The sequence below is a fragment of the Cyrtonyx montezumae genome, unplaced genomic scaffold (genome assembly GCF_038088225.1).
Source record: "Cyrtonyx montezumae isolate F1298 unplaced genomic scaffold, pur_monq_1.0 scaffold_19, whole genome shotgun sequence".
NCBI classification, from domain to species: Eukaryota; Metazoa; Chordata; class Aves; order Galliformes; family Odontophoridae; genus Cyrtonyx; species Cyrtonyx montezumae.
Genome location: NW_027071925.1, coordinates 5,413,770 through 5,440,023, shown reverse-complemented (window position 1 = coordinate 5,440,023; position 26,254 = coordinate 5,413,770). Strand labels below are relative to the sequence as shown.

The following is a 26,254-nucleotide window of genomic DNA, read 5'->3' as shown; positions in this document are numbered from 1 at the left end:
ATGAAATAGTTACAGCTGTTGGAACAGTCTCGGGGCCGGAGGAGGTAAAAAAGGACTTTCTACCCTTGAGGGGCCTGGAAGTAATCTGCAAAGCACCGAACACTTAAATAAAGGCAGCTTGAGTGAGGGCTGATGGCTGGGGAATGGGAGAGCATCCAGTACAGAGGGCAGCCCTCAGAGCACTGTTGCTGCTGTGGGTTTGGTGGCTATTTAGTGCCTAACTTCTATCAGGCAGTGCATCAGCAGTGGCACTGCAGAGAGGGCTCGTGCCTCATCCCAGGGGCTGCTTCTTCATGCTTCACCTAGGAGCCTAAGCACAGCCTCTCTGTTATAAACCAAGAACAGAGCAGTGCTCATAGTCAGCGTAGCAGAAATGCTCAGTCACAGCTTGAAGCAGTGATGGAGCAGCTGGTGGGCAGGCAGGGCCAACCCAGGGGAGCTCAGGTTCATGCAATGTACCCGAGTGACCAGAAGGGCTGGAGCCAGGATCCAGCCCTTCCCAGCCCTCATTTAAGGGATGGCAGTGAAGGTGAGAGTATCTCAGTGGAGATCCCTGCATACCTGAGGCCTTCTGAAGGTAAGCAGTTTTTCTTCCTTTGTTTCTGCATCTGTAGCTGCTGTATTTGGGTTTCTTCTCATTTTCTCCAGTTTAGGATTGTGCTGCTCTGTTATTGTTGCCATATTTTCCATCACATTACAGCATTACACTCAGCCTGTACCCACTGCTGGCACTGACATCTCAGGCTTGCTGTGCCTGTAGCTTATGGCCAAGGTGGGGCTTGGCTGAAGAGCTGAAATGGGTCCCCCAGAAAATAGCACCTTTAGCTCCACAGCATTGCAGGGAGGAAGCAGAGGAGGATGCATGCCCAGGATCTGCTGCTCTGCTATAAGCCTCTCCCCAGCTGGATGTAAATCCTTCAGCTTTCTGCTTGAGCTCAGTATCTGCAGCTGCACGTTTATTTGAGCAGCAAACAGGGCCAAAAGGAGTAAATGTGAGTGATGGGACTGCTAGCATGAGAACATTACATATCTTCCACCAGTATGATGAAGGTCCCTGAGAACACCCACCAGCACTGCAGTTGGGCCCTGAGCTGGGCAGGGTCCTGTGCTGGTGGCATTGCTACTGCTGGCTTGGTCCTGCACCCAGAGTAAAATGAGGGCATCCCCAGGCACTGGCTGTTCCTTTGGGTTGTACAGCTATGCTATATTGTGCTTTGTTTCTGTTGGTGTTAGTGTTGTTGCTGTGTGTTAATGCAATAGGAATTGTAATAACAAGTCCACTGTCATAACATAAAGCCCTCTGTGCTACAACTTCCTGATGTGAAATAAAAGGGGGTGGACTGTCCCAAAGCCCCAGCACTAATACTTTCTCCTTTGCTTTGCTACTTCTGAAATCTCATGGTATTTCAGCCACAAGTGATGCTTTATATCCTTTCCTTGTACAGGAGCTGTGTTGAGCTTTGGACTTTTGATTATTCTTGCTTTAGCTTTGATTGTTTTTAATATGTAACTTCTTGTAACGTGGTTCAGCCAACTTTTGCAAGCATGTTGACAACACACATGAGCTGCCTTTCTCATTTGAGAGGGACACTTTAGTTCGGGGTCTTTTCTTAACAGAAGATGTGTTAACTTGCAATGCTACCAGGGAGCCAGAAATAGCTGCCAATGCATGGTCACTTTTCCATGAAAATAATGGGGATTGAGGGGAATGTATTTCAAATGCTGTGAGACTTAGAAATGAGCATGCACAGGCTGCCTTGCTGGGAAAACCAGCATGCAGCATAGCCAGCTGGGCTCCAAGGGGCAGCACCCCGGAGGGGACTGTCCCCATCAATGGTTTGGGGCTGGGGCCCCTCTGCAGCCCTATGCCACAGTTCTGCCATCGGATGCTGGCAGTGCCACAGCCATCTCTCACGGCTGCATCCTGGAGCCCAGATGAGAGCATTCATTTCACACCACAGACGGGTGTGTTCCTCCCCCCTCCGATGCTTTCTTTCATCGAGTTTCAATATAATAAACAAAGGAGATGATATTATTTCGCTGGCAAAGGCTCCAGCTAATGCACACAGTTTTCAGTACTGGCACGTGGAGGGGCTTTCTCACCATACAGTGGTCAGGCAGACCCATATCAGTCCCAATGGCAGCGGGAAATAGGAGCTCAAATCTTTTACCTTGAAAAATACATGGAATTCATACCCTGCTCATAGCACTCTTACGCTAGCACAGCTAACCTACTCATCACTGTAGTATCAAAGGAAACTTCCAAGGTGTTGACGACATACAGCAAAGGAACAATTTGTCATTTAATCATCTGGGACCATGGCACAGTGTCTGCAGCAGGGCTCTAGCTTGCTTTATGTGCAGGTTTTGGTTCTCAGAAAGGCTCTGGGCTCATTGCTTTACTCTTCTGCTGCCCCTTTGAGTAGAACTTCTTCAGGCTGCCAATCACGAATTTAAACCTTATTCTTGACTTTTGCCAAAGCCATTCCCAATGGAGTATATCTAAAGAGAGTACCTAGTTAACTGAGATGGAAGAGCAGAGGCAGCTGCATCCTTCAGTCTTGTTGGCTTTCCCTAGAAGTGCCTTTAGCCACAGGTCTTTGAGATGTTCTGAATAAAAAGAGAGATTTTGTGTGGCTGATATGCTCATTTATTTTGTTAACTCCAACTACTGTTAACCAGACAACAGGACATCAGCAGTGTTAAAGTGGACAGCGGTTCATTACTTTTTTTGTTTGTTTTCTTCTAGAGTCAGCTTTTGAGCCTTCCTTTCTGGAGCTGAAAGAACGTGAAGTTGTTACAGAGAGACCCTCATTAAAAGGGTTAAATGAGAGCAGAGCATTCCCACAGCCCAAGGATCAGCATTACAGCAAGAACAGCCAAGAATCCCCATCCCACCAGGGTCAGGCGTCAATGGGAGACTCCATTCACTGAGGGACGCACGGACTGCTGTCACCAACACCCAGACAAGCCCAGGAAACAAAGCAACTCAAGGAAACTGCAGCTGGGTAACAACACCAGTGTGAATTTCTCTGCCCAGAACAAGCCAAGAAAGTTTCTCTTCTGGCGAAATTTCCTGCACTAAATCTAACCACTGTAGAATTGCGTGATTTTCCTGAGATCATGATGCAAGTCACTGTTGCAGAAAGGGTTCACACGGGCATGCTGCAGCCCCAGTACCCTGCTGCCCACCTCCACCTCCAGTTGGTCCAGTGCCCCATGCGGCTCCATCACCTGCACTCTGCTCCCTGCTGGAAAAACACACTCGTTTCAAAGGTAAGGGAGTCTTGGGTTACTAGGAACACAAATCATTACGAGTAAAACTGCATTCCCCATTTATTGTATTTGTTTTATTTATAATTTTATTACTTATTCCACATTTTCCATATTTTCCATCTGTGCTTCACGTCATTCTGGTCTGTTTAGGCCTTGACGTGGAAACTTGGGCTCTTCTCCCTGCCTGACTTGTTGAAGGCTTTGTAAACAGCCTTGTTTCATTGTTTGCTCTGCATGTTTCCATCCCACAGGTGTGTGGCTGAAGCTGTGCTTGGGGCAGTGCTGAATGTTCTCTGCCTGGGGAGCAGGATGGGGCTGAAGGGAAGAAACAATTAACACAATGAGTGATGGAAATTAAGCAAGTTGTTCAAGTGGTGCTTTAACAAAGAACAGTTTGAGACTCTTCTGATTTGTGGTGGTTTTTTGTTGTTGTTGTTCATGTTAAGGGAAGAAGAGAGAAGATTTTTCCACAGTCAACATGTTGCAAGTGCACATCCAGAGTTCTCGCTGAACCAGAAAACAATTTACTGACTGAGGAAACTCCTCCCCGTGCTGGTTCATTCCCTGCACTGCACATCTGCTCTTGGAAGGTAATGTCATGCATCTGTGTCAGTAGTTAATTCACTATTTTCCCCTCTCCTAGATGCATAAGCAAGTATTTGCTTTCATGCTCACATCTGACCACAATCTGTGAGCAAATCAGGCATGTTCAGCAATGCTGCTCTTAGCCGTGCTTCCAAGGTTTTGTGTCAACAGGAACATTAGGTCAATTTGCAAACAGCCTCAGAAAATCTGGTGCAGCATCTCTAATGCTATTGACAGGGACTCTTGAATTCAGCCTTGCCAGGCTAACAGTTGTCATTCAGCTCTTGAGCAGATTTGCACCACCACTTCATCTATTTTTCATCAGTCTTGCACCCTCTGTGACATCCGTGTCAATCCACGAGTTCAGTGTGATTCAGTTCGATCCCATACATAGTGAGCACATGTGCAGCCATGCTCAGACCTGGGTAATCACTGGGAGAGCAAAAGGATGCTCAGTTCCAGCAAAGAAAAGTGAGGGGAAAAAAGTAAGAAAAGCCCAGGAAACAACTCATTGAGTTCATTCTAGATAAACTGCATTGCAGGGGGTTGCAACTGGATGATCTTTAAGGTCCCTTCCCCAACCCAAGCCATCCTATGAGCCCACTCTCAGAAACACACAAAAAAATGTTGCATTTGATTGCAGGGAGATTGGATTAAAGTGTCTGGTGGGGTAATTAAATTTGCTAAGAAGCTGACACTCCAAGCTGCCCCTCCACAACTGTTGCACTGCATCATCTCCCCTTCTCAGTGCTCTGTGGCCGCTCTCCCCTCGCCCTGTGCTAACCCTGGTGCTGACCTGCCACAGCTCCCCATTACAGCTGCAATTAGGGGGTGACTTTTAATAGCAAGGTCTTGCTTCGGAGTGGGGAAGAAATGTTTCTGTAGCTCACACGCGACAATTAAAGATAATTTAAAATGTAAGTAATTGCACGGGGTTTCTGGAAACTACTGTAGAGGTCTTGTCCCAGGCATCTGACAGGCCTGGTGGTGTATTTTGACAAGTTTTGTGCAGATTTCCATTAAATACCAACTAGCAGCTCTATTTTCTTTGGAGTCAATGGTCAGGAAATGGTGATTGTGAAAGGTCAGGTCTGGAAGGTTTGGGAGGGGATGGAGGTGTTATTCACGTTCTGATCCATGGGGGTCTGGTTCCAACATAAATCTTGCAGTTGCTTCCTCCTTACTTTCTGCACAATCTTTCAGTGGGAGAGAGGTACAGGTTGAGCCGCAGGGATCTTCTGTTGGGTTTCATTACCCCTGCTGGCCAGGTGAGGTGGGACATACAAAATGCCCACTGCCAAGCTGAGGAGTCTGGTTCTTAGACACCTGGCAAACAGCAGAGTGTTTGGTTGTATCACAGCATTGCACTAAACCTCCCAGTCTGCAAAAGTAGATGAGAAACTGCAGTTCATACAATTCTTCTGCAAGGTCAGCAAAGCGTGAACATGCTGCAGAATGCACCCAGATACATTCAGCTGCTCAGCAGGCCCTGAAAGAGCTTTGCATCGTGCAAACAAACTGTCAGATGAGCTTGGATTCTGCCACATGTCCTAGCAGTCAGCCATCTGTGTGCAGCACACCACACACGACCTTTCCTCTCGCCATTTCTTCTCCCTCTCTTTTCTTCCAAGTCTTCTCTTTTTTGACCTACATTTAAGATACCCAACGAATCCCAGCTGAGCATGGAGTTAAATATACAACCCAGTACCAGCATGCAAATGAAGTGCTGGTCTATCTACATCAGAGTGAGAACAAGCATACGAAAACAGGATGATCAGAAAATGGAAAGGGACCAGTCATGAACGTAGTTACCTCCTGTCCTGTTTCACTGATGCAGGCTTCCTCTCTTGGGTTATGGAGTCTTTTGCTCCAAAGTCATTTCAGGTTTCAGGTAGGGCTGTAGAAGAACGTCAGTGTTACAAAATGCAGATAGAAAACTGTGCCACATTTTAAAACTGCGCTTTTATTTCTGTTTCTTTAACCAGTTTTCTCAAGTATGCTCAAAAGCCACAGATAACATCTCCATCCTACAGCTGTCTTCAGCTTGTGCCACTGGATGGTAAAATAAAATAGGGGATGAAGCAGTTGCAGGACTGGGGTCTCTGAAAGTTCTACCTTTGTATAGCTTACAGAAGACAAAATTTGTACAGGAAATCTAAGCTATGAAAGTCTCACCCTCAGTATTGCTTTTGGGCAGCTGTCTTTCTGGCTGTAGTAATTCAGATGCACTGGCAACACCATACAAAAAAAATCACAATGGGACTTCAATAAAGAGCATCAAATGAAATCAAATATACACACATTAAAAAATAAAGAAATTAAACAGTTCTCTGGGGCATAGGCAGTGAAGTGCAAGCTTAAACTGCACAACCACGAAAGAAAAAGCAACACATCAAACTTTAAAGTCCTTATTTTTCCTTTTTGAAGTGAAACAATCCCAAATCCCCAATAAGAATATGCCCATTTTGTGAACGAAGGACTCAGAAATTGAGTTTGAAAAGTACCAGAAGCTGCAGTTCTTATTTTTAAACACGACTGAAGTGTTAATTACATCGCAGGTCATGAGGGATGAGACAAAGTGACCAGAGATGGTTTGGGGCTTTGGTCTTCCTTCTTCAAGAGCCCAGTTTCAGCTTTCACTCAGCATCAGTCCCTTACAGTTTGTCTTTAAAGCCATGGAGGTGTTCAGACCCAGCACAGGGCATGTCCCCATGACCAGTGTAGGGACTGAGTGCCCCTGACCAGTGTCACCATGCCCCAGGCAGGGGCCCACGTGGTGCTTGGGGTGGCTCCAAAGGGAGGTTTACATTACCATCACAGTGCTGCCTTCACTTCATTTCCTAGTACAGCCCATTTGGAGAGCATTCCATGTTGGACTGCACAGGGGACAGGAGGGAGGGTGGGAAAAAACACAGGCAAAACATCTCTAGCTTTGAACCACCAGCATCCACATCACCACACTCTCTGCCCTTGTCCATGCCAAACCCTTGTAGGATGCTTGGAGGTAAGCTTTTGAAAATGTTTTTGAACACATAACACATAGGAAAATAACGTGCTATAGAAACTTGGCAATGAGTTTGTCTCCAGTAGCCAAGTTGGGCATGGAAAAAAAAATTAGACAATAAAAGGTCATTTCTAGCCAAGTTTTAAGTGAGTATACAATACATACCTTTTTTTTTTCCCCCGTGCTCCTCGCCTTAGTTATGGGCCAGCTTGGCCAGGATCTTATGGAAAACACTGAAGTGGAATTATTGTAATTGTGTTTTTTTTTCTCTTTTTGACCAAGCAAAAGTTCTTACAAGCAGTAATTTAATTATGGCAAAAGCATAACACAGACACGGTTTTAAGGATGCATCATCAAAAGAAAAAAAACCCACAGCTCTTTTCTACACCAAACTTTAAACTACAGCTACTTCATGCGTGCCAGTGAACTAATACTGCTGCTATTTATGATTTTTTACTTTTTTAATTATTTATTATAAAGCCCATCATCAAGTGGAAAATTACTGGTGCCGATCACCTTTCCAAGCATTCTGGGTGTAAGATGACAGAAGAACAGTTTTGCAAAGCTGAACTAAACGAGAGAGTAAAGGAGTCAAGCACGAGAATGAAAGGGAGAGAACAAATCAGATTTTGCTAAGCAAAACAAATAAGAAAGAGAGGAGGGGAACCACAAGTCTGGGATCACCAGGAATACTATTAGCTGCAGATTTGGAGCTGTGTTAGACAGGAACAATCGTTTCCTTTCTGCCACTCACTGACTGTAGAAGGCCATTCCTTGGCAGAGTTGCTCTGCCATGTTCTCATATCTGAGTCAGATGATTTCTTAACAAGCGAACGTTTCGCCAGATCTGTTTACCTCTCGGCAATTTTTCATCTCTTCACAAAACAAGAATCCAAGGATTGGAAAAAATAATAATAAAAATCAGCATCCCATTTCTATTTATACTGCTGGAAAGTGGGAGAAAGCTGCAGCAATGGAAAAAGCAAAATATTTTCAGTTTGGAGAGACCGATATTTTTAACAGAATATATTGATGGTGAAACTAATTTTGCAAAGAGCAGGGTATTTTCCCCCTAGTCACACTTACTGCCTCCAAGCCCATGTGGGCTGCAGCAAGCAAATGAGAACAGGCTGCAAGCAGCAGACTGGGACAGTTGGACTAGATGACCTTAGTGGTCTTTTCCAACCTTAATGACTCTATGACTTAATTAACCGGCACGCTGCGAGTCCATTCCGTGCCATTTCTATGGCATTTGTTGGCTAGCATGGCTGCAGGAGCAGTGAGTTGGATGAAGGGGGCAAGCACGATGAGCAACACTGGAGTCACATTGGATGGAGCACTTGACAACTTGATTCCTGACACATTCAGTGATGGACCCCCTGCCACACAGAACTGTCCCTGGTGACCTGCTGCTGAAGCATGAAATACCTGCAAGTGACACTGTTGGCCACTGGTTCAAGAACGCTGCTAGACCTCCTTGCAGACAAGCAGCAGATATGAGGTTGGGTTACACTGCTCCTCACTCCTGCTCCCTTTCCCATCAGGATATACTGTTTCTGGCAAACAGTTCTCATCTACAGAAGTGCCATAAATTAAAAAAATAATAAATGCAGAAATTATGAGGAGGAATGTCTTTTGTAGCAAAGTCCAGAATTCATCTCTCTACTGTATTGTCAGCCATTCCCTTGTCTCTTGCTCAGCCATGCCCTGCTGCTCATCCTCCACACTGCCAGGACACCAAGTCCTGCCTGAGTGCAAGAACCTCAGAGCATCAGCAGGACATCCCACCCAGCCAAAGAACCCAGAAGAAGCTTCTAAGCTTGTATGAGTCACTCATCATCTCAAGCAGCATTAGAAGGAAATTGCCTTAGGGCACTGTCATCACCATTTGTGAGTATTTGTTGACAGCAAATGTCTGTGCCACTGTTAGGAACCTCGGGCTGGGCTAGGTTTGAACCTAAGATCACCACTTTTAGCACATATACATCGGCCAGCTGGGCTGAAAAATGGAGAATTCAGCGTCACCAGAAGCCGGCAGTTGCTTTAAAGTTAATGTGCATCTGTGCATAGCCTTTGCCAGCAACAAATGCAGACTGATGGACTTAGCTTAGTTGAGAACAAAATATTCTTACATCCCAATGAACCTACAAAGAGGGAGGTGAAAAAATACCATTACTGATCTGGAACTAGACATGTTGGCAGGGGACAAGACTGCAAATACACGCACACTTTTGCTGTTGTTACACAACCTTTCACTCCTACAGCTACCAAGAACCTGCACATTATCCCAGAGCCTCGTTCATGTTCCCATGGTCTGATGGTATCACCAGGAGAGTGCTCACATATTCCAGCTAGGGAAAGTAGCACAGTCTCAAGGCTTCCTAGCCAAGAATAAGGCTGATGTGCATGTCATCCAAAAGCCCCCTCCACTGCAAGACATCTCCCTGCATTTACTGCCTACAAACTGGCAAGCAGACATCACAGCCTTTCCTGAAAATGGCTGGGCCATTTCCTCCCAGCTCTTCCTCATCACCCTCCTAGAAGAAAGCTATTTCTGCCTCCCAAACAAGCACAAGCAAAACCTGGGCTGAAGCAAAATGGAAAAGAGCTTCATGGCTTCCCTGGAGAAGTGGAACGCAAGATGGTGGTTGGCAGCCCTCTTCCCATCTGATGGAGCCTAGGCCCAATTTTGTCTAAGGTCCATGGACAAACTGACATGCTCACAAAGTCTTGCTGAGATCCTAGCAGAGCTGAAGGCACCTGGAGACCTGACCAAGCAGAGCATGTTGTTGTCGTTGTTGTTTAAAAAAGATACTCATTAAGACCAGAAGTCAGGCAGTGCTTGCCTTCTGCAGTTGATAATACTGAAGGAAGGAGATGGTAGAAAATGAAACCTTGGAAAATAAAACTTATTTGGCACCACTGATTAAAACCAGTTTGTGTTTCATTGTGAAAGGCTGTGTTTGCTCAAAGTTTACTCAGCTCTGGTCTCTTCCATCCACATAAGGTTTGTTTTAATGACTGTGGAGTTATATGAATCTATTAATTTTTTTTTTCCTGAAAGTTTCATAATAACAATGCCTGTTTTTTTCATACAGCACTTTACAGCCACGCGTCTGGAAATACATTGCAAATAGGCAATTAGTGTCAGCCCTATTTTGATCATGGAGAAACTCAAGCAGAGTCCAAGCAAGACAACTGTTAAAGAGCAGTGCCAAAATTAGGCCTTTTGCTTCATCTTGACAAACCAGAACTACAGCCTCCTCAAGACAACAGGGACACGTGAAAAGCATTTCATTTAGCTAGCAATAACTCAGTGCAGCCCCCACAGAAAGGGACCGACAGACATGGCTCAGCCTGGACAGACAGGAGGATGGCAGCGAGGACAGACTGACTCACCCTAAAGAACAGAGGTAGGAAGAAGACTTCCAGTAATGACAGGCTTCAAAGAGGCCACCACAACCACTCACATCCCAAATCCAGCGCTGAGAGATCCCTCTCCAACGAAGGGCTGACAGTCTCAGGTTCCTCTATTTTCTCAAAGAGCTTGCTGAGTTTTTCCTCTCCTCATTCTTCAATGGGAAGATCTGGAAAGGTTAAAGGACAGAGTTGAAAACCAGTGAGATAGTATTAATGAAAATTAATCTCTAACCCTTTAATCAGGCTATGTGGGGACAAGAAAACGTTAGATGCAAGGGAATATTAAATTATTACTATGTCTAGGTTGAGATCAGATTCCAGAAACATATAATAACTGCCTGCTGCCACCTCTGATATGGACATGTGAAGGCAACAAATCAGGCTCACACTGAGGTAGCAGGTCTTGGGGTAAGACATTGCTGCCTGGCATATCGTGGCAGTGCACTCAGTCCTTCACGTAGCTGTTGGATAATGCCACAGCCCCTGCAAAAGCTCAGAGCAGCCTTGTCCCAGGGTGCTGCACAATCTCCCTCCCCCTCCATCAGATCCAGCCCAACCCAGGATGCTGCATCCAGGGATGCTTGGCCCCTTTCTGATGCTCCTGGAGCCCTGCTTATGGGTGGGATGCTCTGGAGCATCAGAGAAAAATGAGGTGAACAGGTAAGAATACAGACACTATGGAGAAACAAACAGCAAAGAAACATCTAGAAGGAAAATACAAAAGAAATAAAGATACCAAGAGGGAAAGAGATGGTGAGTGGCATGAAGGGAGTTAATGAGAGCCAGAAATGCAAGTTGGAGAAATGTTGATTTTATTTAGCATTAATTGCAGGAAAGAGCCTATAAAGTGTGGTAAAAAATTATTAAGTACCACTATGCAATGCCAGCTTTATGCCAGCCATCCCTACGAAGCAGGTGTATTATTCCTAGTTCCCTAGGTATAAATAAATAACTGCTTTTCCATGTCTTTTTTTTTTTTTAATGATGGCTTTTCATTAATTTTTACTGCCATATTGTTATAGTTCTGATTCCTCCAGAGCAGCTTTGGGAATCAGTCTGAGCTGGAGTGTGCGTATGCAGGGCAGCACATGTGAGCCATGGACACTGCGTGGGAGATGCAGTGTCTGCAATCACAGCACCCCAGGGATGCAGCCACGATCCTCTTGCCTGTGCACCAAAACACGACCTCACTCATGGTGTGACAGCAACATCTGGGTAAGTAGAGAAAGAAGCCTGATGGACAGTTGGATGGATGATGGACAGTTACAGGGTGATGTGCATCGCATTGTGGGCTCATACAGCAAAGTCCAGAAGGAACAGAGGGATCAGGTTACCCAAGGCACCTTCCCTGAGATCAGGATTCCCCTAGGATAGAAGACTCTGAGGGACACCACCCTGGTGCAAGCACTGGTATCATGTCAATCCATTGGTCCTGGTGTCAGGGACAAAGAGCTGGGCTTTCCCTGCCACCCCAGCCATAAACACTCCTGACTGCATGCTCTGAGACAAGAAAAGACAAAGGAAAATAAAACCTATATTCTGTTCCACTTTTAACTTTCTGCTCATGCCCATGCACTCCTCCTGGCATTATTACAAGTGGGCTCCAATGCTGCGTTTGCTAAGAACGAGAGCAGAGCACATTTCCCCAAGCGATGTCTGTATCAGCATTTTCAGGCTCCTTTTTATCGAGTCTCGCACTTCTCAGAGGAGACTCAGCAGGGAGATGAGCTCTGGATGTATTTTCCTAGCAACGTCTCGCTTCAGAGAGGCCACCAAAGATGTTCAGGGAAGCAGTGATTCCCTGGTAGTGCCTCAGTCCAAGCCCTGACCTGGAACCGTGGGCTCTGCAAATACGCATAAATCTTCAGCTCACGTCCAAATCATCGCAAGGTTCAGTGAAAATAGCAAAACTGCCAGTGGATCTAACCGAAGTTTTAATCCAGCTCCAGCGTGATTTATGGCCTCAGGTGGAAACCATGAAGCACGATGGCCTCAGCCCGAGCCAGGGGACATGCAGCAGCCCCAGCCCTAAGGTGTTGTGTTACGGTGCTGAAGAGCTGGGGCTGCAAGAGGCTTGGATGAAACCGAACAGCACAAACACATCCCTGCAAAGCCTTCAACTTCTGTGCATCACATGCAGAGTTAAGTGCCACCAACAAATCAAACCAGGGTCCTCCTCAAGGAGGGAGGGAATTAAACCACAAAAATAAAAAAAATAATAGCAGCAAGCAACCAAAAAAGGTACTTTTTTCTGATTAAAAATAGCAGTCAACAAGCTCCACCATCCGTAACAGTGCTTCCCTAAATGCAGAATGCTGCAGTAGTGCTATAATGACTTTATAATACCTATCTCCCTCTCGAAATGCCAGCTGATAGTAGAAAACCCCCATTTCTTCTACCAAAAAACAAAGTCTCAGTGACCCGATTTCCAAGAGAAGAATGAGCATCCTCTCCCTTCTGACTCTCAATATCCATCTCCATATTAGCTTGGAAAACTATCAGCAACAGCACGCAGTGCAAGATCCGAGCGCTGCGACCAGGAGGGCATCTCCCCCATCCCTGTATCAGCACATCCCTAGGAACCCACAGGCAATCCCTCCCCCACAGCCATCCCATGCATCCGCAGCACTTCATGGCTCAGCTGAGATGCTGCTGTGCGGCCTGAGCTCACGTGGGCTGGTGGTTTAACATCTGCATCCCACCCCGGTGCCAAGCCCGTCTTTTTTCCAATACTCAGCATCCCTCCATGCACATGTAAATATCCAAAGGGAAACACTGCAGCAGAACTTTTGACCAGCACAGTAATCCCAGACAGGACATTATAGCAACACCTGCAATGTGCTTTGGCTTTTCCAGCTGAGAGCACTGTAGTCGTGGCACTGCCGTCCCCTTAGGGCATCACAGATGACCGTGAGCTAACGAGCACAGTGCAGACACTTAACAGGATTTTTGCTGTGCAGTGATGAGAAGTGGATAACCAGAATTGGAGAACCGAAGCAGAGATGCTCAGGAGGACATAACTGGTGCCAAATGAGTTCAGCTCTCCTCTGACTTTGCCTTCGTACCATGGTGCCTTTGTCCAGACAAAACCAAAGAACTGTCTTCTGATCTTTCAGACCTGTTTCTCATCCCTGTGACAGCACCGTGACGTAGAGGTCACAAAACCCAGCCTGTCCCCAACACTCCCTGATACAGCCCTGCACATCAGCCCTCACACATCCATGCTGAGGTGGGTGCTGGCAATAGCAGAAACCACAGGGCTGTTCTCCCCCTCTCTTCCAGTGTAAAACTAGAGAGATTCCCAGCTCTTCTGATTGGAAAAAATATTAGCTTGCACTGAAAGGGTTTCTGCAGGCCCTGTGTTGTAAATGAGGCAAGATTAGTATTAAAAAAAATAAAGTTTTTTTTTTTTTAATCAAGTGAAAGAAAGAGTGTGACAAGGAGTCAGGAGTCTGTCTGCCATGGAATATTCCTGCAGCACTTGGGGCTGTGGTTTATTTTACTGGTGGTGACTAGTTCAAGCCACATTTAGTCAATAAATATGAGATATGAGGTCACCCCGCCATTTAGCTGTTACCCTGTCTACATATTTCACAGCTGGGCAGTAACCTTTTAACTAGCGTCTACCTCGGTGGGGAGTCTCCATAAAAAAAGAGCCAGGATCCCTTGGTCGTGGTGGGGGACCCAGGCGCAGGAGCTCCACGGGGAGTTCTGAGCAGAAGGGCCCACACCAGGCTCTGCCTTCTGCTCTCCTGCCCGTTCGCAGCACGTAGCACCCAGCTGGGCTCCATGCAAGGATCGTGTGATGGAGCCACATCCTGTGTGCTGAGCACTACAGCAGGATCCTCCCCTTCTTCCATGTGGAGATGTGCCACAGGACAAGATCCCTGTAATTCCCAGCTTTGGGAACACCTATCCAAGGTGAATGCTTCCAAGGAGTTCAGCCTCCTCAAAAGGTTTCTTCTCCTCTGCCTGGATCAACAGCTCCTCCTGCATGCCTTTGCCTCGCTCCGGGATGAGGCCATCTCTGTATTTCAGAGCTCATAACTCAGGCTGAGTTCTGCCTAAGATAAAGCACTCCTGACCCCATTGCTCAGACTTCCCACCAACACGACGAGAGTAATGGTGCCACACACAGCCAGGAGGGGATGGTGCATCCCCAGCACTGCCCCAGCCTGGTGTGAAACCTCCAGGCTTCAGGTAAGGGATTCTGCTGCTGCCGGCCCTGCAGCCCCACTCTGTGCCACCCTGCCCACAAGAAAGCAGCGAGCGCGAGCACAGCCTGAGCCAAAGCTCCTGGCCAACCTCCAGAGAAGCGTGCAGGCCCCTGCCAACGTGAAACACATGAGTGGACATGGCAAGAAACATGCAGGGAAGAGAAAGCAAACTGTGAGTGAGAGAGGCCACGCTCAGGGAGGAGAGCCATGGAGCAGAGCACCGAGCTGCACCGATCGCTCCGCACGCCGTGCTGCAGCACACGGAGCCCTGGGCTGGCACTGTGCATGGTACCCGAGAAGGAAAGTGAGCAAGCAGTGAGCTCCTGCCACAGCACACTGGGAATCCCAGCCCAGCTCTGCCTCCCGACGTCACACACCGAGGCTCAGCACCAACACAGCTCCTCCCAGCTCTGTTGGAGCCTCCGAAATCGGAACCTCTGCTGTCAGCTGCCTTTTATAGGGCTATAAAACCGCTAGCTCGTGGGCAGACATTGGCCAGCGTCAGCTTCTGCCACCTTCAGCATCACTCCCGCACATGGTCCCCAGAGACACTGTCCCCAGAGCCACCTCCTGGTGCCCAGCCCCACGGATAGACGAGCAGATGTGGACAGATAAACATACAGACCCCAGATAACTTGAGCAAATATGCCTACATACACATCCAGGCACCCGTACGTAGGTGCTCAGCAACCTCATCCCGCTCACCATCAAACAGCAATGCCAATCCCAACTTACTCGGGTTGAACACTCCCAAGTGAAGCGGGGCACATCAAGGCAGTAAAGCATCTGTACTGAGATGCTCAGCATCCTCACGGTGCTCACACAGCCCCCACCCCTCGCTGGGACCAGGCAGCAGTGCCACACGCTGTCACCAGGCACAGCTACAAACACACCTCCTTGTAATGCTGGGCCCAGCGACAAGAACAACACGCAGTAACACTGCACCCACCCACTGAGAACACCGAGTGTGTCACACTCCTCTGTGTCATGTGTTTAAAAATATCCCTACCGACTGCCTTCCCCCCCCAACCCTGCCCCTCTTTTTTTTCTCCTCTTCCTTTTTGCATTTATTTATATTTTTTGAACACCCGACTTGGCCAGGTGGAAAAAGCTTGCATCAGAGCGAAGCCGAGGATGGTGACGGGCGTCTGCTTGTTTTACGTTAAATGGGAGGAAAGGGGAAAGAAGCAAAAAATAAAAAAAAAAAAGTTTGCAATTACATGTTCTTTGCAGAGAGGTGTGGCCATTGGCACAGGGATCGGTTTCAGCCGCACAGACAGATGCTCAGGGAGGCGGCTTTCGTGGCTGCTGCAGACACACAAAGAGGGGCAGCCAGCAGCTGAGATTTTATGGGAGTGAAGGGATTAGAAGCTAATTGAAAGGCTGAGGAAGAATTCGGTCCTTCCGCTCAGTGCAGGCTGCCCAGAGCTGCACAGGGAGCTGGCAGCAGTGGGTGGGAGCAGACAGGTCCTACAGAGGGGCTCAGGTCCCCATTGCACTGCAGCAGCCCCCCTCCATCTCCCAAATAAACGCTGGGGTTATATTTAAATTATACAGCACTTAAATGTAACGCTCATCGTCAGCTTTCGAAAGGAAGGATCCACAAATGGAGGCATCTGGCAGCAAGGAGTGTTTGGAGAACAGCCAAAAGCAAATAAGCACTGGGTCAGATCGCGGGGGCAAGAGGAATTTTGCTGGCCTTAAGGCAAGGCTGAAGGAATGGATAAAGAATGGGTTGGATGGTCATAGCAAGGGGGTTATAGTCAACAGATCTACATCCAGGTGGAGGCTGGTCACAAGCACTGTCCCCTCCCAAGGACCCATCTTGGGACTGGTGCTCTTCAGCATCTTTATCAATGGCACAGAGAGTGGAATTGAGAGTACCCTCAACGCTTTTGCAGACACTAAGCTGAGTGGTGCAGTGGACAAAACAGAGGGGAGGAATACCATCCAGAGGGACCTGGACAGGCTCAAAAAGTGGGTACATGATAATGAGATACAACCTGGCCAAGTGCAGCATATTGCACTTGGGTCAGGGCAATCCCAGACTAGGAGAACTCACTGAGAGCAGTGCTGCAGTGAAGGGCTCAGGGTCCTGATGCACTCCAGGACCTCAAATATCTTTATTTGTAGTGAGGGGCCCAGAACCTCCTCCTTTGCAGCTGTGGCTGGAGCCCATCTCCACCAGAACAGTTCCACTCACAAATTTAATGTTCCTGTCCTGCCCAACGAGGTGAAAAAGCACCAAAGCTGGACAGTGCAGTTTCCATCATTTTTTTCTGCCTTAATTAAATTGTGCAGGAAAAAAAAAAAAGGGGGGGGTTTTGAGCTATTTCTGATTCTTTTTCCAGGATGGGAAAAGGACAAAAACAATGCAATGGGAGGCCCTGAGCTTAAAACCTCTTCCCTTGTTTTTTTCCCTTCTTGCTTTCTCCCACAGCAAGCAGGCTGAGACACCAAATCAAACTGCTGCCCTAACGCACGGCAGCTGCAGGGTAGGAAAAAAGCAACAAGTGGTGCCTACAATTGCCATGCTGTGGCTTTTGGAAGGCACAGATGCCGAGCTAATTTGGTGCCATTTCCTGTTTTGCTATAGCTAGACAGAAGGAGAGAAAGGAGATGCAGCAAACCTCAGCTCCCTAAGCAGGGGGTGGTCATCGCTGGCCCCCAGGGTCTCTGAATCAAGGAAGCACCACTTCCAAAGGGGCTGCTCAAATTTGCATCGCTTCTCCCCTCACCCACAGCATCTGTGCAAACCAACAGGAGCCCCTTCAAGCAGCAGCCCTCCCTCCATCACAAGTCCTGTCCAACAGGGAGCAGTGAAGAGGCTGCTCGTGCTGCAGCCCTTGTTTGAACGTCTGCTGTCCCTAATAGGAACAGCAAAGCACAGTGTGCTGACATGGACTGTAACGGATGGGTGTTAAAATTGTGTCTCATAATCTACCACAGGGCAGAACCTCACTGCTGCCAGTTGGTCCCATCACCAGCACAACGTCCACCATCCCAGATGAGGTGACACTGCAGTCCGAGACTTCAGAAAGGACAGGATGATTGTCTAATTGGATTTCTGGTCTCAATTAGGGCAGAAGAAAACCACATGCAAAGCTGACATGGAAAGCTTCAGCCATCCACACCAACAAACGGCTAATCTGCAACCTAGGAGCATGCAACCAGGACATGAAACATTGCCTGAAGGTGCACACGGACTCACCTGCTTCCAGCTGAGCCCAAAGACACTCCAGCAGAGTCCACGTGTAGCAGAACATTTCCTCCATTCCCTACAGCACTGGGGTGCTGCCAGAAGGAGCCAGCTCAGCTCTGACCTCTCCCTGCCTCCAGCAGCATGCTTGGCTGTGAGACCCACACTGAAACAGAGGGGCCTCAGCAAAATCCCATTGGTTTCACCTTGAAATCAAATGGAGATCAGGGCCTAACAAGCAGCTGAAGCTAAGCAACCTAGGCCACGTGTTGCCAATCAGATGCCATGTGAGGCTTGTTACTGCAGCCCAAAGGTTAAAGTGGCTGCTCAAGCATTTCCATGTGGTGTTGGAGAATCAGCACCAAAAGATAAATGACTGAGTACAGGAGCAACACGAGCTGATGGCCAATGCAATCACCCCCCCCCCCCCCCATACACCCCGAGCTGCAAGGAGAGGCAACCAAAACACCAGCAGTGCCATCGCTTCATTGCATGACTGCATTTGCTAAATGATAAAGTGAAGCACTTCCTTGCTGCTGCTCTAACATAAGGGCAACCTGCTGCGTTCCCACCCCGTGCTGCTGGCAGCTGAGCCCTGGCACTGCCCTGTAGTGCTCCTCTGCTGGCTGCTGGGACTCCTGATTATATTGTTTGACCATATCTTGCCAGCTGATAAAAAATCAGGATTTGCACATGTTTGCGTGGCACATTTGTATACTTTACGGGGATAAATTCTGCATTGTGAACACACCACCACAGATGGAGCAACCCCAGCAGCTCCATGCAGCCCCACTCCCATCCCAGCACCGCATCCCCTATCCCACAGAGGGAGCAGAAAAGAGCTTAACGCTCCTGATGGCAATCTTCACCCCACTGCATACCGTGCTGATGCAAGGGAAAAACGTGTGCTGCTTTTTCCTCTTTTCCCCCCAAAAAAGCCAATTCCTCAGCAGCATCCTCAGAGCATCCCAAGGGCTGAGGCGGCCCCAGGTCACTGCAGGGAGCCCGCCCGCGGCACGCCGCGCAACCGCCGGGTTTATGCCACCACTCCTAATGATCGGCTGTGGACACGGAGGAACTCCCAGCAATTTCCACCCTCGGTAGACACAGGTTTTCAGCACCGGCTATTTTTGCTGCCCACAAGTATTTTCATTTAGCTGGTTGGAAATCGGGGCTATAAACGGAGGAGGTTGGATGCTGAGCACGAGCAGCTCCGTCAGAGGCCGAAGGACACACTGCCATTCTCACCCACACGCCGTGAGATTACTGCCTGGCCCTCTTCCAGAGGGGCTTCCAAGATGGATTTTCCTTTCTGCTGAGCAATCTGGAATCTGAGTTTCCTCCGCTGCGCGTTTTCCTCAGTGGTGGATGGAGGGTTCAGCACAACATTCTCAGCACTGCTGCTCCAAACACACTGGAGGGGAGCCCGACTTCAGAGAGCATCAGCAGAGATGAGAAGCCCCGGTGGTCACCGGTTCCATCCTACAACAAGGCAAAAATTGAAATGAAACTTCATGGAGGTGGCACAGATAGCAAACAGAGTGGAAAGAACAAATGCTTAAGAAAAAAAAAAAAGAAGAACAAACCACAAGGACTGTGAGCAAAGTGGTTATAGAAAATGGCTGCGAGCTTAAGCATGATTCAGAGAGTCTTGCCTGAGTGTCAGAGGTTCAATACTATTGCCTCCAATTTAAATCATTTTTAAAAGAAGTGCAAAAGAAAGGTGATGAAAGGGCCCTAACGTTGTTCCCTGGTCTGAAAAACACAGCCCACTTGTGCACTGTGGTAAAGTTTTGCATTTTGGCTAGACATCGCGTGCAGGGCTGTGCTGAAACCTTTGCTTATTTTTAAAAGTTGAAGTCACCGGTGATCCATGAAGGGAGAAAACGCTTTTTCCTTTGAGGAAGATGCCACAGGAGAAACATCTCCTGGAGGGGGAGGGTCTGGGGGGGCCGTTCCATGCATCTATGCCTCCTGGTCCAACAGAGCATGGGTGAGGACCAGCTCTTGGAGTGAAGCCTTCTGCCTTGGAGCTTGGGCTTCCATAACTGTGCTCCTCTTGCTTTGCAGTGGTGCTTGAGGATGTTCCCACAGACTTTGCAAGTCCGGGCTTTTCCCCATTGGTGTGTTGAGGAGGGTTGGCAGAGCCGTGGCACCCACACGCAAGGACAAGCACAGGGCCCCTGCATCTGGGAGCAGTCACCCAGCACAAAGCCATCCTGTGGGGTGCAGGGTCCAGCCCTGCTCCTCACCTCGGACATCCCCAGCCTGGCTGCCGGCCTCACCTGGGATTCCTGGTAGGGAGGGCTGAGCCCCACACCTCCTCCAAGGTAAATACATCAGGCGTTAGGCAGTCTATTCTATTGAGGCTCTTTGCTGTAGCCCATCTGCTCTGACCAGATGCTGGGAGTGTTGTGGCTCAAAGAGACACTGATCTCCTCTTGAAAGCCTCTGGGACTGAGGACCATGCAGAGACCCCCACCAGAGCCAAGCAGACATCACTGGGATGTCCCATGGGGGACAGTGGGGAGGCAGCACTGGGTGAACCCAGGATCCATTGGCAGGAGCTGAGCAGACAGTGGCACAACCATGGCAATGCAGAAATACTCTTCTCACCAAAGGGGAGGGAAATCTCAGCACTGGCACCAGGAGCCAGGCACAGAGGACTGGGGATCGGCCACTTCCTCGATGGAGACTGCCTTGCACAACTGGAAAAAAGATTCTCTGTTTTTTCTATGTTATTTGGGCACCCAGACAGTTTAGGCACCGAGCTGGGCTTGATAATCTGACCTGAGAAGGGTTTGTTTCTGTTCCTGAACTGAAGCTTAGATTTTAAGCTCAGCATGAGTCATTATTATCATCCATCTCCTTTGTGACACGGGCCAGAGACTTTCACTGCTGTACCAAAGCAATAACTTCTGGTTAAGCCTGCCAAAAAACTTCTATTGCAGATGTTCTCTCTGTATTTTAAAGGAGAGAAATGCACGATAAACACCAATGAACACCATTTCCTTACAGCAATCTGATGGACTTGGGGTGGCTGTGTATAGGTTTCCACCAAAAGATGAGTTGAACAATAATGTGATTTCTTTTCTTTTTTTTTTTTTTCTCCCCTCCTGCTTATGCAGTGAGTTACTAATATCCTGATTGGAACCAGATTTGCATGAATTAGAAGTCGAAATTGGAGCAGCAACTGCTGTGCAGAGGATGTAAAGGGAATAAAATGAATGGGGTATTAACCTTCAACCACTGAATATTAATCAGCGTTTCACAAAAAAGAAAATACAGAGGCTGCCACACTAAATATTTTTAGCATTTATTGACGGGCTTGATTTCCTCTTTCTTTTAGACCTTTTGCTTCCAATCATGGACCATAAAAAATCACATAGATGGGGAGGCAGAGGGAGAGAGAGGGTGAATTAAAAAAAAAATAAAGATCATCCATTTTCTCAAGTGCCGGATGATATTTGTGAGTTATGCAACACAGAAAACCATCTCACAAACAGAGTGCCTTATCCCACAACTGATCTGCTCAAAGGTTCATTTCTCCAAGTCCCAAACCAAACAGAAATCGACCCAGAAGTACAGCGAAGCCTTCGGAAATTAATGCACGATAAAGAAATAAACTTCTTAAAAACTAAACTTCCCGTGTGCTGAAAAGTAAAAGGCAGCTGAAAATCAGCCCAATAAAAGAATCAGCTCATTAAACAAAGCCTTTTTTTTTTTTGCCCAGTGTGTTCCAGTGCATGAAACCAAACCTAAATGCCTTTTGGGTGTGATGGGTAGGTGCAGTGGGTGGTCGCAATGGGTAGATGCTGCAGTGGTTGGGTGTGAAGGATGGGTCTGATGGGTGCTCATAATGTGTAGATGCAATGGGTGGGTGCAATGGTTGGGTGTGAAGGATGGCTGCAATAAGTGGGTGCCATGGGTGGTCCCATGATGGATCCTCAAGAGATCCTTTGGAGGTGGCAAGCACAGCCCAACACAACCTCCCTCACATGAGACGTGGTCAGTGCTGAAATCAAACCCAGTGGTGGTGTTGACCAGACCATGCTATCTCACCAACATCAACAGTAACAAAAACCACACGAGAAGAAAACGATGGAGACTTCTTTTTCTTTTTTTTTTTTTTTCTGGGGGGGGGGGGCATTTCTCACCCACAAATTTGGCACAGGAGGATTTTGAACAAGATATCTCCTGAAATCTTCTTTTCAGCACAGACAATTCCCCCTCTGCCAAACTGTGTCCCCCTTCTCCCTTCTCTGCTCAGTGCACCTTCGCAAAACAGAATTCATTTTCATTAACTTCTTATCGAGTTACCTGGATTTGTTTCAATGCTCAGAATGTATTAAAAAGAGAGAGAGAGAGAAAGAGAGAAAAAAACAGTGGTAGGTTTTCAGGAAATAGCAAGTTCTCTTTCACTGAGATAGAAATCATTTGGCAAGCTGCAGTGAAATACTTCTGGGTTCCAGAAGAAAGCAAGGGGCAAAAAAAGTAAGCAAGCAAAGGGAAGATGCTAATGAACTGCAGAGGAGAGAAAAATAAAGTTTAAAAGAAAAAGAGAAGAAGAAAAATCAAACTCTGTTAAACACACATCCTCCTCCAGCTGATGGGAGGAAACCTGCAGCGAGTCCCTGCGGCACCTTCCCTGGGAAGCAGTTAAGGGAAGGTGGCATTGCAGCCCCAGGAATAACCACCATTCCAGGCCTTGCTGCCAAAACCCCCAGGCCTCAGCTCAGTGAGACTGCCCTCGGAAGGCTGGAGCCCGGCAGGTGAAGATGTCATTGCAAACAGGGATACCTCCCTTTGAGCACACACACAGGTGTTTTCTTCCTGAATGGCAGTGGCTCTCCTGAAGCTGCGCTAAAGCCCATCAGCTGATGCTCTGAACTCCTGCTCCAGGAAGCTCCTGACAGACCCAAACCACTGGATTAGTTTTAATTTCTGTCCTCTGGCAGCTGGGTGTCAGACCAACACAGAGCAGAACTAGGTCCAGCTCAGCAGGAACCAGCTCCATGCAGCCCAGCAGTGCAGGCAGAATGGGTGAAAACCCCAAATCCCCATTGGGCCAGAAGAGGGCCAGGGCAGCCCAGCACCACCTCAGCCACCCCACACACACACCGTGCCTGATGTGTATTTCCAGTTCTAGGCACAACTAAGCACCAGAGCTGAGTTACTCTACATTCTCAAGCCTTCAGCACTCCCATGGCTTCTTTGCCTGGGAAGAAAGAGATGTGGTGTGGGGTTTTTTTTGTTGTTTTTTTGCTTTCTTCTTTGCATTTTCTCAGAAAGAAAGCTGCATTCTAATTAGTTTGCATTTACAGGCTGCATAATGGAAACGCGATCCCTTCCCTAACCTTTATCATCTGTTTCTTATCTTCAGAGCTGCACAGACCCTTAACTCTTAGCACACAGGAAGACTTTTCAGCCCTCCTGTTCCAATGGGACCAGCAGTGACATGGTTGGGCAGGGGACCACCTCCAACCTACTGTGCACCAAGGAGGGAACTGACCTGTGAGACGGTTCTGTTCTCTCAGCTCTGGCTCTGCTGGCACATCATCACCAGCAGATGCACAAGAAGATGCTGTGTTAACGTGGGTTGCACGTTTGGACACCAAAGGATGTCAGTCCCTCATGCAAAGGGACATCAGCACCTCACACTTTTTCTGTCTACACCTATACACCAACTGCAAAGGATTCTCACAGGCAGTGCAGCCAACACCATCCATCCAGCATGCTCTGCATTAACCTCTGCTCTGCCCAAGGCTCCAGCAGCAAAAAGAACAGGGCACAAGCAAGGAAATCCAGCTGGGGAGGGTTGCAACAGTGCTCAGCCAACTCATTTGCTGCCCCTGGTCCTGCTGAAGCCAGAGCAGTTTGGCAAGTGATGCAGAGCTAAAAGCTTAATCACTTGTTTATATCTTAAATAAGCCCTACACCTGGGAAATACATCTTCCTGCAGCAAGTGTCATTGGCCAGACACTGGCACGTTTGTATATACAGCCCCTCTGAGCCACACGTTAATTGTAGGCAGCCATTAAAATAATAATAATAGTAGTAGTAGTAGTAGTAATAAAACATTTTTCCCCTTGCATGTTTTACATCTGTCAGTTTTGATTTGCATCACCCAGTGCTGATGCTGAGCATCCCAGTGCTTCCTGCCCCATCCCGAGGAGATCCAACCTCCCCATCCCAGCACAGGGAGCAGAGTGGGACCCAATCCTTCCATTTCACACCAGAAAACAGTACAAGATTTAAGCACTGGGAAAGGCAACCTGTTTCAGCTACTTCTCTCTTCTTTTTCCTTCTGGGAGGGATCTCTGAGGATGTGTTTCAGTACAAAACTAAGGGAGCTTCCCCAGGATTCAGGATTACAGCACTGAGACAGCATACGTGGATCTCCACGCTGCGCCTTGCTTTGATAACAGAAGAATGCCAGCTGGACCTTTTTATTTCAATTTCTTTACAGTTTCTCTCTCTCTTTTAAAAGCTGTCTGTGCTGCTTTTTAACCATTATCCTGCGCACGTGGTTCAGCCCTTTACAAAAACAAAACAAAACAAAAAATCCCTAGGTGTGAGAAGATTAAAGATTTGGAGATCTGGACATTTTCAAATCAGAAACACATGTTTAAAATAAATCGGGCTGGCGGACAGCCACCACTCCTAAAAGCCAAAGAGCTGCTGCATTAAAGGATCTCCTGAACACCCGAGGAAAGCAGGAGCCTCAGCAGCACAGCCAGGGCCGGGACAACTCCTTGGGGCTTTGATGCTCATCATCATCATTTGTGCTGTCTCCAATGCCATGATCATTTTTTTGGGCAGCCCTAGTGATTTTGTTGTGTGACCACTCTGTCTATCCATCCCCACGTAAGAAGATTTCAGAGCCTAAGTTTGAGATGCGGGGAAATTGGGAGGAAAAAAGCTGCAAACTCTGAGCTGGAGCCAAAGCTTTGGCTGAATTCTTCAGGCAAATGAGACAGGGGAATGGACAGAGCCTGTGAATGAAAAATCTGCCTCAGCAGGGAGGTGATGAAGAAGATGAGGAAGAAGGAAAACGAAGGTGAAGAAGAGAGCAAGTCTCCAGCCCAGCCAGGGATCTGGCAACAGTCAGGAGGAGATGGCTACCCGCTGCCTCCTCCAGCTGCATGATGCTTGCAGTACCCAGGGTGTGCATCAGAGCTGGGACCAGCTCACCTATAAGCCTCACTGGCCATGAAAGCACACACGCTAAACAAACAAGATCTCAAGTCTGGTCTTAAATTTAGGTCCAATACGCAGCATGAACACGAGTAGTGACTTCTGTACAGTACTGGGTTTCCCAAGCTATCTTCAGCTTTGCTGGTGTGAGCACTAGGCACGACCTAGCTCAGCTGAAATGCCTCCCTAAGAGGATCCATCATGACTACAGACTGTCATGGCATCTGAAGGAATCAGGTTTCCTCCTACCTGAGATGTTAGATGTGTTTCCAACCAACAGGAGAACATCCCAGGAGGAGCACTACGCACTTCACTCACCAACACCCAATTTTCTCCATCCTTGCATCGTCCTAGTTATTAGCAGGAGAACCACTGAGGGCAGGCTTCTGGGTTTTGGAGGCCTAATTGATGAGGAGAAAGCAAAAATGAACGTAATTACTTTATCACAACGTTCAGAACTTGCTTTACATGGAATAATTCTCTTCATCCTACAGTTGTTTATGGGGTCTTTAACTCTTCCCTTTCTACAGGGGGGTTTCTGAAATCTATTTTATTAGGGGAAAAAGATTTGAGTGTATTAGGCAAAGTGCCAGTAGCCATGGCAACCTCGGATTTTTCCATCTTCATTACAAGTTCAAGTAAAACCTTCATATAAAATCTAAATGAAAGGGTACATTATAAGTCCATTTTGAAATGTTTGCCTGGAAGTAAAACTTTGGACTGCATCCTTTTTTCTCCGCTGAACATTCTGGTTCTATGCGGAACACATTTTTCAAGTCAGATTTTTGTTTTCTTTCAAATTTTATTCCGTTTGCTCATACAGGGTGGGTCGTCTAGTGGTTAGAGCAAGGCATCAAGGCAACTGGTTTCCAGTCTCAGTCTGTTCCTGATCGGTCAGGGAGCATTCCCAGTTTTATCCAGGTGACTTGGGCAAATCCCATTAGCTCTGAAAATCCTTGTATTATTTTCTCCCTTACCAGAATAACAATGACGATGATGACTACTGTCCTATGTTGCATCGGGATTCACTCAACGTTGGCCAAGGACTCTGTCCTCAGAAGAGTGAATCTTCCTTCCCACTGCATTTTCTCCTTGGTCTGGAAGACAGGTTGAAAGGTTAAGCAGTGGTAGAGGTTATAGAATGGCATGGATTATCTGTTTTCTTGGCAAATATTTGATTGGGAAATAAGAAATTGGGCTGCTTGGTGTAGATATGAACACACTGTTGTTCCAGGAGATTCTTGTCATACTTAGACAATACCTCAGTGCCACCTGAGTGGATTAATTCTTGCACTGTGTCATCTTAAAGGGCTCTGGTTTCACCCAGTCATGGGAGGAGGTGAATTCTGCAGCTGC

General features: G+C 47.5%; 2 long non-coding RNA genes across 2 annotated transcripts; both read right to left on the bottom strand.

The window, feature by feature from the left end:
• Positions 1 to 7,669: 7,669 nt before the first annotated feature.
• Positions 7,670 to 17,822, bottom strand: LOC136048119 (uncharacterized). Its single transcript, XR_010622150.1, has 4 exons — positions 17,714 to 17,822; positions 10,336 to 10,452; positions 8,294 to 8,439; positions 7,670 to 7,738 (listed from the first exon to the last, which is right to left on the bottom strand). It is a non-coding gene; the product is annotated as an uncharacterized LOC136048119 (long non-coding RNA).
• A 1,282-nt stretch (positions 17,823 to 19,104) lies between these two features.
• Positions 19,105 to 25,961, bottom strand: LOC136048118 (uncharacterized). Its single transcript, XR_010622149.1, has 3 exons — positions 25,876 to 25,961; positions 25,148 to 25,299; positions 19,105 to 19,183 (listed from the first exon to the last, which is right to left on the bottom strand). It is a non-coding gene; the product is annotated as an uncharacterized LOC136048118 (long non-coding RNA).
• Positions 25,962 to 26,254: the final 293 nt, after the last annotated feature.